Here is a 14311-nt window from a genome sequence, read left to right on the forward strand (position 1 = left end):
ATCTCAAAATTGCAAACCATCAGAATCAGAAAAGTTAGAACACGTGTTTTTTTCCACCTATGTGGGGAAAAGACAGTTAGTCTTTATGTGTAATGGAAAATGTAGCAAAGAAGACACATATTTGTTTGCATATCACATGACACACACAGTGTCGGAAATGTATAATAGCCCAATGAGTATAAAAAGTGTCTTTTTTTCTTCTAAAAAGAAGCTTATAGATCTATATAACCACTCTACAATGGTTTCAAACAAATTGGGGATGCATTTTTGATGTTTAAGAAGCCTCCTTCATAAAACTGTTATTTATTCTTTGTTACTGGCTAAGTATAACCAAAAATAATAAAAAACAGCAGTTATAACTGAATATTTATAACAGCATGCATTTATTTTGTAAGACTTACTTTCCTGACATTTAGCGGCGACATAATTAAATACAAATTAAACTTTTAAAGGGTTCAAAACTCTTTGGTTTAACAACGGTGAACTAGTTATTAAAATCTGTTCATATTTTATGAGATCATTTCCATATGTTTGTGAGAAAACTGTAAACAATACAAAAGCTGATTGATTCCTGTTACATACTTCATTGTGTCTGACATTTCAACTCAGGAATATACCGTATATACTCGAGTATAAGCCGAGTTTTTCAGCACATTTTTTGTGCTGAAAAACCCCAACTCGGCTTATACTCGAGTCACTGACTGTATTATGGCAATTTGCATTGCCATAATACAGACAGGGGGCTGTGGGGGCTGCAGAGCGGTTACTTACCTCTCCTGCAGCTCCTGTCAGCTCCCTCCTCCTCTGCGCCGGTCCTTTCAGCACCTCTGTCAGCTCCCAGTGTAAGTCTCGCGAGAGCCGCGGGGTCATAGTGCGGCTCTTGCGAGACTTACAGTGTGAGCTGACAGAAGAGCTGCACGGACCGGCGTGGAGGAGAAGGGAGCTGACAGGAGCTGCAGGAGAGGTAAGTAAACTCTCAGCCAGCTCCCTCCTCCCCCACTGAACTACCAATGCCACTGGACCACCAGGGAATGAGAGCCCCCCTCCCTGGCCAGCTAAGAAGCAGGGAGGGGGGACGAAAATAAAATAAAAATAATAATAAAATAAAATACAAAATAATAATTATAATAATTCAATATAAGAAAAAATAATAATAAAAAAAATTATTAAACTAATTAAAAATAATAATAAAATTGCCCACCCCCACCAAGGCTCTGCAACACACACACACTGCATTCATACACATACACACTGCACTCATACACACACACACACACTGCATTCATACACATACACACTGCACTCATACACACACACACACTGCACTCATATACACACACACTGCACTCATACACACACACTGCACTCATACACACACACTGCACTCATACACACACACTGCATTCATACACACACACACTGCACTCATACACACACACTGCACTCATACACACACTGCACTCATACACACGCACTGCACTCATACACACACACTGCATTATATACACACACACTGCATTCATACACACACACTGCACTCATACACACACTGCACTCATATACACACACACTGCACTCATATACACACGCTGCACTCATATACACACGCTGCACTCATATACACACACGCTGCACTCACACACACGCTGCACTCACACACACACAAAAACAAAAAGTGTTTTTAATGTCTTATTCCACTTAGTCTAATGATAATGAAGTTGGACAAGTAATGCAAAAGGTTGTCTAAGTGCTATTTTATATCTTCTATAAATAAACATGGGACTTTGATAGTTGGAATGGTATTTAGAAATTTTGAAAATTGGGCAGACTAGATGGGCTGAATGGTTCTTATCTGCCGTCACATTCTATGTTTCTATGGTTCTATGTAGAAGATTTCCAGTAGTGGGGTAAACAAGTACTGGCTGCTTTAAGGATGTGGCCTATAATTATTTTGTCTACTTTGTTAACGGATTCTGTGAATTTCTTAAATAGCCCTAATTCTGAGGTGAATACAGTGATAGTTGGATCAACCTTTTCAATTAACTTCTGGATATCTATTTGGTTCATTTCAGACAGAACCATGAGCCATACTACCTGTGCCTCCATAATATCTACAGCAAGGAGTGAGTTTCTGCTTGTGAGAGTTGAATTTTCACTCCCCAGTTGTAAGTGGAAATTTCAATCCTTGGTTGAGCTGTTATGAGCTGACAAATGACTTGATTATTTGACCATTTGCCAACTGGGCTATTTTTGTCTAAAGGATTTATGCTGAAACTCTGAATTATAATGTACTGAAGTCCACCTTGCAAAATTAAAAAAAAAATATTTGAAAAAAATATTCTACTTTATTACAGTAACAGTTTCCTTATTTTAACCTATATATTGCAATTTGTTTTTCAATTCACTACAAATTGGTGTTTAGTGAATACATTCACAACAGTCGGTTGAAGCTGTTGTATAATCCTTCTCTCACCACCAATACTTCCAATTGGTATCCTTTTGAGAGAAATCCACTCTGCGTTGTGTATTAATAGTGAATGTAATATACCTGTATCACCTCTTCCAAGAACTAACATATATCTTTATCCCCTTGTCCAGATAAATATATGACTAGCACTACTAAGGTATTCTATCCGATATTACAAATAAACAGCCAACACCATAGTTCTTACCAGAGAGAAATCTTTACTTAGAATCTATCCAGTTAAATATTACAGAAGAAGAATGTTACAGAGTTATAGTATTACAGAGTTAAAATACATTCATAACACTCATACATTCCATCTATCTAATAATATCGGCTACATTGTGTATAATAATATCGGCTACATTGTGTATGTGCTGTGAGATGTTGTGTGCAGCATGTGTGGCTTACCAAACCTAATCTAATGTGATGTCAGTATCTTCTATTTTTAAAGGAATTGGTTCCCATGTTGTAAATAGCAAACTCCTCCGCTCAATTGATATGTAAATGTGATTTACTTTCCCAAGGCCCAAAGTGTTCTCTATCCTGTTATTTTATTTAAGTGTTAACTCTCCCAGCCATCCCTCTTCCTCTAACCTAAGGTGTGATTTCCTAGATAGAGACTCCTTTGAAGACCAGTTGATATGTAAATGTGATAGGTGCCTTTCAGGTGCTGTATCTTTCCAACTATCTAAACAGAAACTCCCTTTGAAGATAATTCCTGACCTCCCATACACACAGACTTAATCAAGCACATACTAAACAGATATATACATATAATATTTTCCCCAACAGAAGCCAGTTTATTTTAATCCTCCCTAATAATACTCACTTTAAGAGTGACAGATGTGAATTAATAATGTTCTACGTTCTCTTAGAACAAGCTCTCAATGATCTGGTCGTCCACACATTGCACTTAGTCCAGACAGCCACTTGGACTATGATTGTCAGCGATGCAAAGTAATGGTGGATTTGTCAATCCTGAGGATCATCACAGACAGAATGCAGCTAGACATTTGTGTACATTTTGCACTGTTATGATGCTTGAAATTAATTGCAAGTGACTTTCATCTCAACAGCGCTCATGGATTACTAAGGATCCATTTCCTAGAAACAGAGAGAATAACTACAATCCCATAGTGCCTTGGGCAGGTTTCTGGTTTGCCCTCTTCATTCTTCATAGAGGGATTGTGAATATGACAAGTAAATTCATGGTACTGGACCCTTTCTTACCCTTGGACTCTAGGCACCCTCCTAACGTCCCCTTATGGATAATCCTGCTCTGACAATGTTAAAACAAAGTGATTTCTTTAAATGTCTTATGTTATACATCTCATAGTCTATCTTATTTTTTCTATGGAAAGTTAAACTCTTACTATAGAACCTTGCAAAGTATCATACTGAAGTTCATTCTTTACATATTATAAAACGATATGATGGCGCTTGAGATGTATCCTATGTTTTTAATAAATATGACATTAAAAAAAAATCTGTCAAAAATCTAAAACATTCTAGTTATATATTTATAAATTTAAATGCGATCTGTCTTCCCGTGGCGTAGATTTGATTTCACATTCATACATGTAAGAGATTGTATTTTATTTGAGTAATTCAATCCCAAATGTCAAGGTATTTATTTGCCTTAAATTGCATGCCTTCCTTGCAAAATATTAAATATTATTTTAGCTTGTGATAGATATGAGTGAAAAAAAAAAAAAAAATGCTTTTCATTCACATGGTGAGAACTGATCATTGCAATAACTTCACAAAAACACATTCTAAGTCTATTTGTAGAGAACTTTTTATTAACTGTAATCCAAACAAGAATATATCTTCTAAACCTTTGTGGCCTTTTGACACATTATGGTGCTTTGTTTTTTATTACAAATTGAATAAATCTGCAGCCCACGTTGTTCCAGTGAATACAGATCATATAACTGTCAGAAGTGGAAAGCAGGTTTTACATTTGGTTAGACAGATTTATTGCTCACTTACTTAGATATACGGTAATCGTTCTAAAAGACCCAGTTTATTTAACCAAATTCCACTTTCATTTTCTGTGATTACTGCTAAAATGATTTTTACATGGATGGACGATATTTGAAAAACTACTTCTGTTTTATATTTTCCAATTGATCCATATTTCACACCTTAAGTATTGTTTTAGCAAATACATTTCTCTATATCTTCACACTGGATACAATGTTCTCAGAATACCCCTGAAAAAGCATGCATACAAAATCTAAATATTTTGCCATATTCTGTAACCCCTAAGTGACCAGGCCATTTTTCAATTTTATTACCATTAAGGACCAGGGCTCTTTTTACATTTCTGCAGTGGTTGTGTTTAGATGTAATTTGCCTCTTACACATTTACTGTACCCATACATATTATATACCATTTTTCTCGCTATTAAATGTTCATTCTAAAGATACCATTATTTTCATCATATCATATAATTTACTAGAATAAAAAAAGTAAAATATGATGAAAAAAAAACACAGCTGGCCATCATGCACCCATGTCCCAGTTGGAACATGTCTGAAGCCGGCCAATGTAATTCACCTCCGTCAAACCGTATGTTTTTGAAAAGTACACACCCTAGGGCATTTCACATGGTGGCATTTAAACACTTTACATGCACTAATTCTACCACCAGTCTCTGTCAAACGTTTTTGTGGTGTTATTTTTCATTCACACATTCTACTTTGGGCATAGATTCTAAGCTCATGTTAGGTGTTACTGCCAAAGGACACCCCAATATGTACTCGGCATCATCTCCCGAGTACAGCGATACCACCCATGCATAAGTTTGTCGGGTTCACTGGGGGGTGCAAAGCAAAATGTCTGCTATGTGTTTTTCAAATTTTACATATCTTGTTTGCCTATCTTCCTTTTGGGGGCCTTATCAGATATCCCAATGTATTTTCTTGCCATGAGCGTGCATATATTTGAAAAGTTGACACCCCACAGTAGTTGAAGAATGTGTGTGGAGGTAACTGTTCAATACTCATTTTTACACACGCACACCGTTTTTTGACTGTGAGTTAGGAGAGCCCGTTGTTGGTTATTGCAAGAAAACACCCCGGGTTGTTTTCTGCAAGGCCTCCTTAGGACACCCATGCATGGGTTTGCCAGGATTTTGGGAAGGTACGGTTACAATTGTATGACTTGCAATTTGAGTTGAAATTGAGAGTATTTCTTCTGATAGGCCTATCTTTAGCTTGGGGCTTATCACATACCCCAGTTTTATATATCGCCACGAAAGGGTACCTACTTGAAACGTAGACACCCCGAGGTATTGCATGTGGAGTGCTTTGATGCAACTTTTTTTTAGCCAGACAAAAAATAAAACAAGTTGAAGAACGTGTGTGGAGGTAACTGTTCAATCCTCAAATATACACACGCACACCGCTTTTTGACTGTGATTTAGGAGAGCCCGTTGTTGGTTATTGCAAGAAAACACCCCGGGTTGTTTTCGACAATGTTCCCCAATACATCATCGCCCAGAAACACCTCCATAAACTGCTGAGGGCTAAATCCTGTGACATCCAAATTAATGCCAGGATTTGCAGTAAAGGATGGGATGTCTGGCCTCTGGCGATGAGGCACTACCCACTCCTCAGCAGTTCTGCCAACTGGAGCAGGATGTCTCCTTCTGGCAGGAGGACTAGCAGGCACAGATACAACATCACTAGATACATCACTAGCAGTAGACACTGTATCTAGTGTTGATGTATCTGGGCACCTGGCAGGGTCAAAATCAGGGTCAGAGTCTGACATAGACGCGTCAGACTCTAGCGCAAGGGTGGCATATGACTGCTCAGCGCTGGTTGACTTCCGTGACCCATGTGACATGATCACAATCACTTTACTTAGTGACCTGTCACCAAAAAAAAAAGACAAAAAATTGAACCCCTAAAAAAATTTACAGACAGCAAAATAAGTGCTGCTGTGCAAGAGCCTGTGATCTGTATAGTGATCACTGGCAGGAAAGGGGTTAATCGTTCTGAAAAGAGCCTTTGGGTCTCAAAAAAGAAAAAAGATCACAAAAAAATGAACCCCTAAAAAAAAAAAGGCACAAACAGCAGAAAAGTGCTGCTGTGCAAGAGCCAGTGATTATAGTGATCACTGGCAAGACAGGGGTTAATGGCTCTGAAAAGAGCCTTTGGGTCTCAAGATTTTACAAAACCCTACATATAAATACCTAAATCTCTCTAGCTAAACCACAGATCTCTCTCCCTCTCTCACTAAAACACAAGTGAAGAGAGGGAGGCAGATCCACACTAATCAGAGAAATTGCTAATGGGGCAAGCTGTGATTGGATGACCCCAGCCTGCCCCTTATGATGCGGCATGCTAGGGACACCCCCAGAAGCCCCATGATTCACTGCCTTTAGAAAAGGGGGGGTTAATATTGATCATTTTATTTATTTTATATTTATTTTTTTATATATATTATTATATATGCACTGAGTGCCAGGACCCCTCAAGGCACTCAGCACATGCAGAGCATCACTGCAATACTATCAGAGCTTCCAGAGCTCAAAATAGCTGCAGACGTACTAGGTACGACCAAGGTCATTATGGACCGTTTTCTGCCAGATGTACCTGATACGTCCACGGTCGGGAAGGGGTTAAAGGAGAACCTATGGCTACTATGGGTATAGTTACATAGGAGTTACTGAAAAGAGACATGTCCATCAAGTTCAGACTCCTCACATTTGTTTTTTGCTGTTCCAAAAGAAGGCAAAAAAAAACAGTTTGAAGGAATTCCAATTTCCAGAATGGCAGTAGGATTAATCCTTGGATCAAGAAGCTATTACCCTACAGTTGAAAAATTATGTAATTGAATATTCTGTTTTTTGCAAGTATGCATCTAGGTGCTGTTTAAAGATGTGTATCAACTCTGATAAAATCACTTCTTCAGGCGGAGAATTCAATATCCGTATTGTTCTTATGGTTAAAAAACCCTTTCCATTAGAGAAGTGGTTTTCACTGGTTTACACATTGCCCCATATTGTTTGTCATGGTTCTTTACATTCCTCTGTGTATAGTCATATTCCCACCAGATATATTGCTATATGTGTTTTCACATATTTCCCTGCTTTGTCCATTGGCGGATCCGGGTGGGGGGCAATGGGGCAATTGCCCCCCCTGAGATTCCACCCTGCCGGCTAGTGCAGGGTTGGCATTGTCCAAGTGCCAGCCCTGCAATGTGCCTGCGGACCGGGGAGGAAGATCAGTGATCTCCCTCCCCGGTCCGCAAGCACATTGCTGGCAGCCGGCAGGGGAAGGTCCCTGTCACCACAGAGAGTTCCCTGTCACCACTGGAACCACCAGGGAATGCCCACTGGACCACCAAGGATCGAGAAATGTCCCCCCTCCTCTTCAATAAAGGTAAGAAGGGAGGGGGGACATAAATTTACTTATTTAATTAAATAAAAAAGCATTATTAAAAAGCCCCCCTACCCTCCTTCCCCCCTCATGCACACACTACCCCCCATACACACACACTGCCCCCCCACACACACTGCCCCACACACACTGCCCCCCCACACACACCCTGCCCCCCCACACACACACACTGCCCACCCCACACACACACTGCCCCCCACACACACTGCCCCACATACATTGCCCCCCTCAAACACACACTGCTCCACACACACTGCCCCCCACACACACCATGCCCCCCCACACACACACTGCCCCCCAAACACACACACTGCCCCACACACACACTGCCCCCCACACACACACACTGCCCCCCATACACACACACTGCCCCTCCACACACACACACACTGCCCCTCCACACACACACTGCCCCCCCACACACACACTGCCCCACACACACTGCACCACAAACACAGCACCACAAACACTGCCTCCCACACACACTGCCACACACACACACACACACAGCCCCACAAACACCGCCACCCATACACACACTGCCCCACAAACACTGCCACCCATGCATACACTGCCTCACACACACACACTGCACACCCATAACACACTGCCCCCCACAAACACTGCTCCCCATACATACACTGCCCCTTATACATACACTGCCCCACAAACACTGCCCCCATACACACACACACTTCACACCCATACATACACTGCCCCACAAACACTGCCACCCATACACACACACTGTACACCCATAGACACATTGCCCCCCACACACATACACTGCACACCCATACACATATGGCTCCCCCATAAACACAACCCCCCCATCCACACACTGCCCCACACATACATACAGTGCCCTACACATACACACAGTGCTCCCCATACACAAATACACTGCCCCCATACACACATTGCCCCCCCACACACACAGTGCCCCCCATACACACACTGCCCCACACATATACAGCGCCCCCCATACACACTGCCCCAAACACACATACACTGCAACTCTCACACGCACTGCCCCACACACACACTGCCCCCTAACACACACACTGCAACCCTGACATACACTGCTGCCCTCACACACTCGCACACACACTTCACCGCACACACACACTGCACCTTTCACACACACATCACCCCTCACACATACCACTGCTCCTATGCCCTATATCCCAGCAGACCCCAGTATATATATATATATATATATATATATATATTTTTTTTTTTTTTTTTCTATTTTTTTTATTTTTTTTGAAATCCAAAGGCTTAACCTTTAGAGAGAAGCACCTGTTTGTAGCAATGATCTTCCGATATATCAATTTCTGCTTCTGCTCGCCATTAACTTTGCTACAAAATCACAGAATTTTTATGCTGCACTTCAGAGTGTGCATATACATAATTAAAAATACAAAAACATTACAAAAAACACTTAATTTAATCCAAAAGCAATTGTAAATGTATATAGAAAGTAATCACTGCAATGGCTTTATTCTATGCTCTAAATTCTTGGTTCTTTTGAATATGTCACCCATTTTTCTTCCTTCATTAACCTTTTCACAGCTGATGATTGCATTATTCAGAATTCTGTTATATTAGAGCTAGTTTGCCATGATCACAAGATAAATGCTATTGTTAAGTGCATTTGTTCCCAAGGCCAACCAAATGAAAGGTCTTTGTAGGTAGTTTAACCCTTTAAGGACACATGACATGTGTGACATGTCATGATTCCCTTTTATTCCAGAAGTTTGGTCCTTAAGGGATAAACTTGCAAACTATTCAAATGTACCCAGCTTCAAAATCCATAGAATCTGACGGCATGTAAGAACCATTCGGCCCATCTAGTCTGCCCAATGATTCAAAGTTTAAAAAACCTGAAATGCCTGGGTCTACATTTTGCCCCTTTAACATTCACATATACCTGTAAAAGGTACACATGGGGATATTGATGAACAACATATTAAATGTTATACTTCCATAGCACATGTACATATTAAAAAGTATGCAGCAAAATATCAATGTATGTGTGAAAAGGGATTATTACCGCTACTACAAATGAGTGAAAAAATATCCAAATGATAAGGTTAAAAAGTATAAGCCATTTGCGATACCTTGGGGTGTCTTCTTTGAGAAATTGTTGGCTTTTGTGTAGTATTTTGAACTTGCAAAGTGCTAAAATGCTTGCTTTAAAGAGACATAGCTTCCTCAAAACCAGATATAAAAATTCATACTTTAAAAGCCGAAATGGTCTCTTATATGTAACTGTAATTTCACAAAATAGTGGCAAATTCATACATTGGAGTGTGGTTTTACTCAGAAGATGCAACTGAGCATAATTTGGGGTGTTATCACTGCAGCGCACATACGATTTACACTGACGGGTTAAAAAAAATCACCTGATGAGTGAATGTGTGCATGGGGGCTGTGCTGGAGTGCAGATCTAAAAGCACAATACAAACAAGGAAAAATATTAAATCCGAGTACAAGACAAATCCAAAGGACAGGGCCAGCAGTGAGTATGCATAAACGATTATCCAAAATAGAGATACATTTTGAAGCCGATGAGAGGCAAGGCTTTAATGCCAGTTAAGGAGCTATGGATGAGGCAGATGGCTGCAAGTGAGTTAGCAGGAGTCCAGGCCCCAGAGATACAGGTTAAGCTGAAAAACAAAGTGACTTGAAATGATAGGGTCATGAAAATTCAACTTAGACAGCCCAGAAGAATGACACATCTGTCTGCGCATACAGCCTCAAAGCACCATGACAACAATCAGTGAAGTGATCATGATGCATGGCGTAACTTCTTAAGAACTGAAAATGACTTAGTTGAGTAATCTAACCATGGGTTCCAAATCTTGTGGAATGAAGGAAGGGTATTATGGACCATGGCCATAAATGTATCCACTAGGCAATTATCTTCAACCTTAGATACTATAAGACCTGTTGTTTTTCAACCTCTGAGATGTATCCAACCTTGACAAAATTCTCAATTGATTGATTCTAAAACCAATTAAAAACAACACATAGTCGAGCTAGTGACCATAAGAAACATAATCACAGAAGGAAGCCATGAAAAAGTATTATTTACACTTCAGGTGATCATATGCAAATTGGACTTGATGAATGCATTGTTTTCTATTGATATTTCTATAGCAATTTTTCTATATATCATTCAAGAGACAAGTATTTTCATTCACATTTTTTTTATTGCACTCATCAACAAACGCTTATTGAATTGACTGTTTTTTTTAATTAAAACTCTTGCTTCCTGGAAAATGAACAGACTTTTTATTACTGGTGTTCTGATGGCTCCCTATGTAACTCACTGCCCCAGCAGTGTTCCATGTTTCCATCAATATCTGCCTTTTGCCTACAGCCAGTAATGTAACTTTCTCCTTTCCAAGATACTATTTGTATAATCCAAAGTAAGTTTTAATCTGGATATTTTGCTTCAAGTTCTTCAAGCACTATTAAGAAATGATGATGTCAGTATTCAATTTCAAGTTTAGTTAACTGGATTGTGTATATAGACAAGAACCCCTTAATCTCTACTTAAAAAATAAAACCTGAAGTGGAACTTAACTACTATGCAACATGGACACACATGTCAATGTTGCAGTACCGTGAAGGAGCATTATGTGGAAGGTATTTAACCCAAATAGCAGATGCCTTGAGTTGATAGAACGTTTCTGGCTGGGCAATGAGAACTTCCATTTTGGAGTATTACCAGTGTGGCCTCGTTGTGAAATTCAGGCAGCTCTCCAACCTGGCATATTAGATACATATGTGGGTGCCACTGTGATACCCCTTTGATCCTGCAGTGGTTCTTCTGACACACATAAAGAGGGACACTTAAATGTTAGGGGTGTGTGTTTGGGTGAACCCATGGTTAAACATCCTCATTGTTCTAGTTTGTGTGATTGTCAGGCTGCCTGTTGTGCATTCATTTAAGGTTGACCTGCCTATTTATTGAGTGGAGCCACACCCTTTCTAAATAGGTCTGCATCGGTAGACGGCACCAGTTACGCTATTTGTGCACTGATCTGCCTCCTTTTACCTTCATGGGACACCAATGCAGGGAGGTATAGTATTTTATATTGTTGATTTTGACTAAGCTGTTGATATATAAAACTGCTTATTCAAAATCAACAAACGTTTTATTTTAATGTTTTAATGTACAAACAACCAAGATGCATGAAATCTACATTTAGGACTGTTAGCAATATTTTAAGATAGTAGAACTTGTTTAGTATAACATGACTGTGCTAAACAAAGTACATTTCTCTTTCTCTGTTTGCTTACAGATACTGAACTGCCTCTGGAAAGGGAGGGTACGGAAGGGGAATAGGTGGAGGGTCAAAATCTTACAGGCAGCTTAATATATCAGCAGTTCTGCAGCTTGCCAATCTTCACCACAGCTCCCTCTGATATTGGCTGACATTATATCAGCGTTGCACAGTCTTGACACAGTTTTTAGGGTACATGTCGAGTAGGTGAAAATGGGAGAAGACAATGACAGCCAAAATTCTGAAGAAATCTTTTGGATCATGTTGATGCAATTATAAATTTCTTGTGGTAATATATTATGCCAACGGGAAATGTTTGAGTGCATGGAATGATGAGACCTTAGAGGTCAGAAGTCAATCTCTATAGGCCATTAGGCATGATGTTCAATTAAAATCATTTCCAGTCATATTTTATAATGTAAGAGAATTAAACTTGCAGAATGAGATTGACAGCATTATTAGTTTGAAGTTATAATTAACCAAATGTGCAGCAGCTACATAACCTGCTATATGACTGCATCCAATAAATACTTCAACATAACCTGCAAAGTAGAGATGTCCCGAATAGTTCGCTGGCGAATAGTTCCCGGCGAACATAGCTTGTTCGCGTTCGCCACGGCGGGCGAACATATGCGATGTTCGGTCCGCCCGCTATTCGTCATCATTGAGTAAACTTTGACCCTGTACCTCACAGTCAGCAGGCACATTCCAGCCAATCAGCAGCAGACCCTCCCTCCCAGACCCTCCCACCTCCTGGACCGCATCCATTTTACATTCATTCGGAAGCTGCATTCTTAGTGAGAGGAGGAACAGTGTAGCTGCTGCTGATTTAATAGGGAAATCGATAGCTAGGCTAGTGTATTCAGTGTCCACTACAGTCCTGAAGGACTCATCTGATCTCTGCTGTAAGAACAGCACCCCAAAAAGCCCTTTTTAGGGCTAGAACATGTCTGCTTTTTTTTTTTTGTAATCTAATTGCAGTTGCCTGCCTGCCAGCGTGTGTGTCAGGCTCACAGTGTATACTGTGCCCACTTGCCCAGTGCCACCACTCATATCTGGTGTCACAATAGCTTGCATTTAAAAAAAAAATTTACTGTAATATAATAGCAGTCAGTTTCCTTCACACATGTGCGTTTCAGGACCTGCCAGGGCACAGTGTCACACCAGTGCAACTCATATCTGGTGTAACAGTAGTGTACATTAAAAATAGAAATTTGACTGTGAAATAATAGCAGTCAGTTTCCTTCACACGTGTACGTGCCAGGGCACAGTGTCACACCAGTGCAACTCTTATCTGGTGTAACAGTAGTGTACATTTAAAAAAATAAAATAAAATTTTGACTGTAATAGATTGAATAGCAGTTAGTTGTCTACAAGCGTGTGTGTGAGGCCTACAGCGTCTACTCTGCCAACTTCTGCCAGTGCACAGTGCCACTCATATCTGTTGTCACAGTAGCTTGCACGCATAGTACCACTAATCGAAAAAATGACAGGCAGAGGCAGGCCACCCCACAGGGGCCGTGGTGGTCGTGGTGCTGTGATTCCCTTTGGCCCTAGAATAATGCCCAGTGTTCAGAGGCCACGTACCCTGAACTCGAAAAGTTCTGAGGACATAGTTGACTGGCTAACACAGGACACCCAATCTTCTACAGCTTCCGCTCAGAACCTTGACGCACCATCCTCCTCCAGCGTAGCTTCGGGCACCTCTCAAGTTACCACTCACCCGCCTGCCGCCACCACCAACACTAGCACCACAGCCGCTTCACTTGATCGGTCAGAGGAGTTATTTACACATCAGTTGGAAGAAATGAGTGATGCGCAACCATTATTGCCAGAGGATGTAGATAACAGGGATATGTCTCAGTCAGGCAGCATTACACACATGGACGTATGGTGTGATGATGATGATTAGTGATGTCGCGAACACAAAATTTTCGGTTCGTGAACGGCGAACGCGAACTGCCGCAAACGTTCGCGAACCGGCAAACCGGGCGAACCGCCATAGACTTCAATGGGCAGGCGAATTTTAAAACCCACAGGTCTCTTTCTGGCCACAAAAGTGATGGAAAAGTTGTTTCAAGGGGACTAACACCTGGACTGTGGCATGCCGGAGGGGGATCCATGGCAAAAC

The sequence above is a fragment of the Pelobates fuscus genome, chromosome 5 (assembly GCF_036172605.1).
Source record: "Pelobates fuscus isolate aPelFus1 chromosome 5, aPelFus1.pri, whole genome shotgun sequence".
Lineage (NCBI taxonomy): Eukaryota > Metazoa > Chordata > Amphibia > Anura > Pelobatidae > Pelobates > Pelobates fuscus.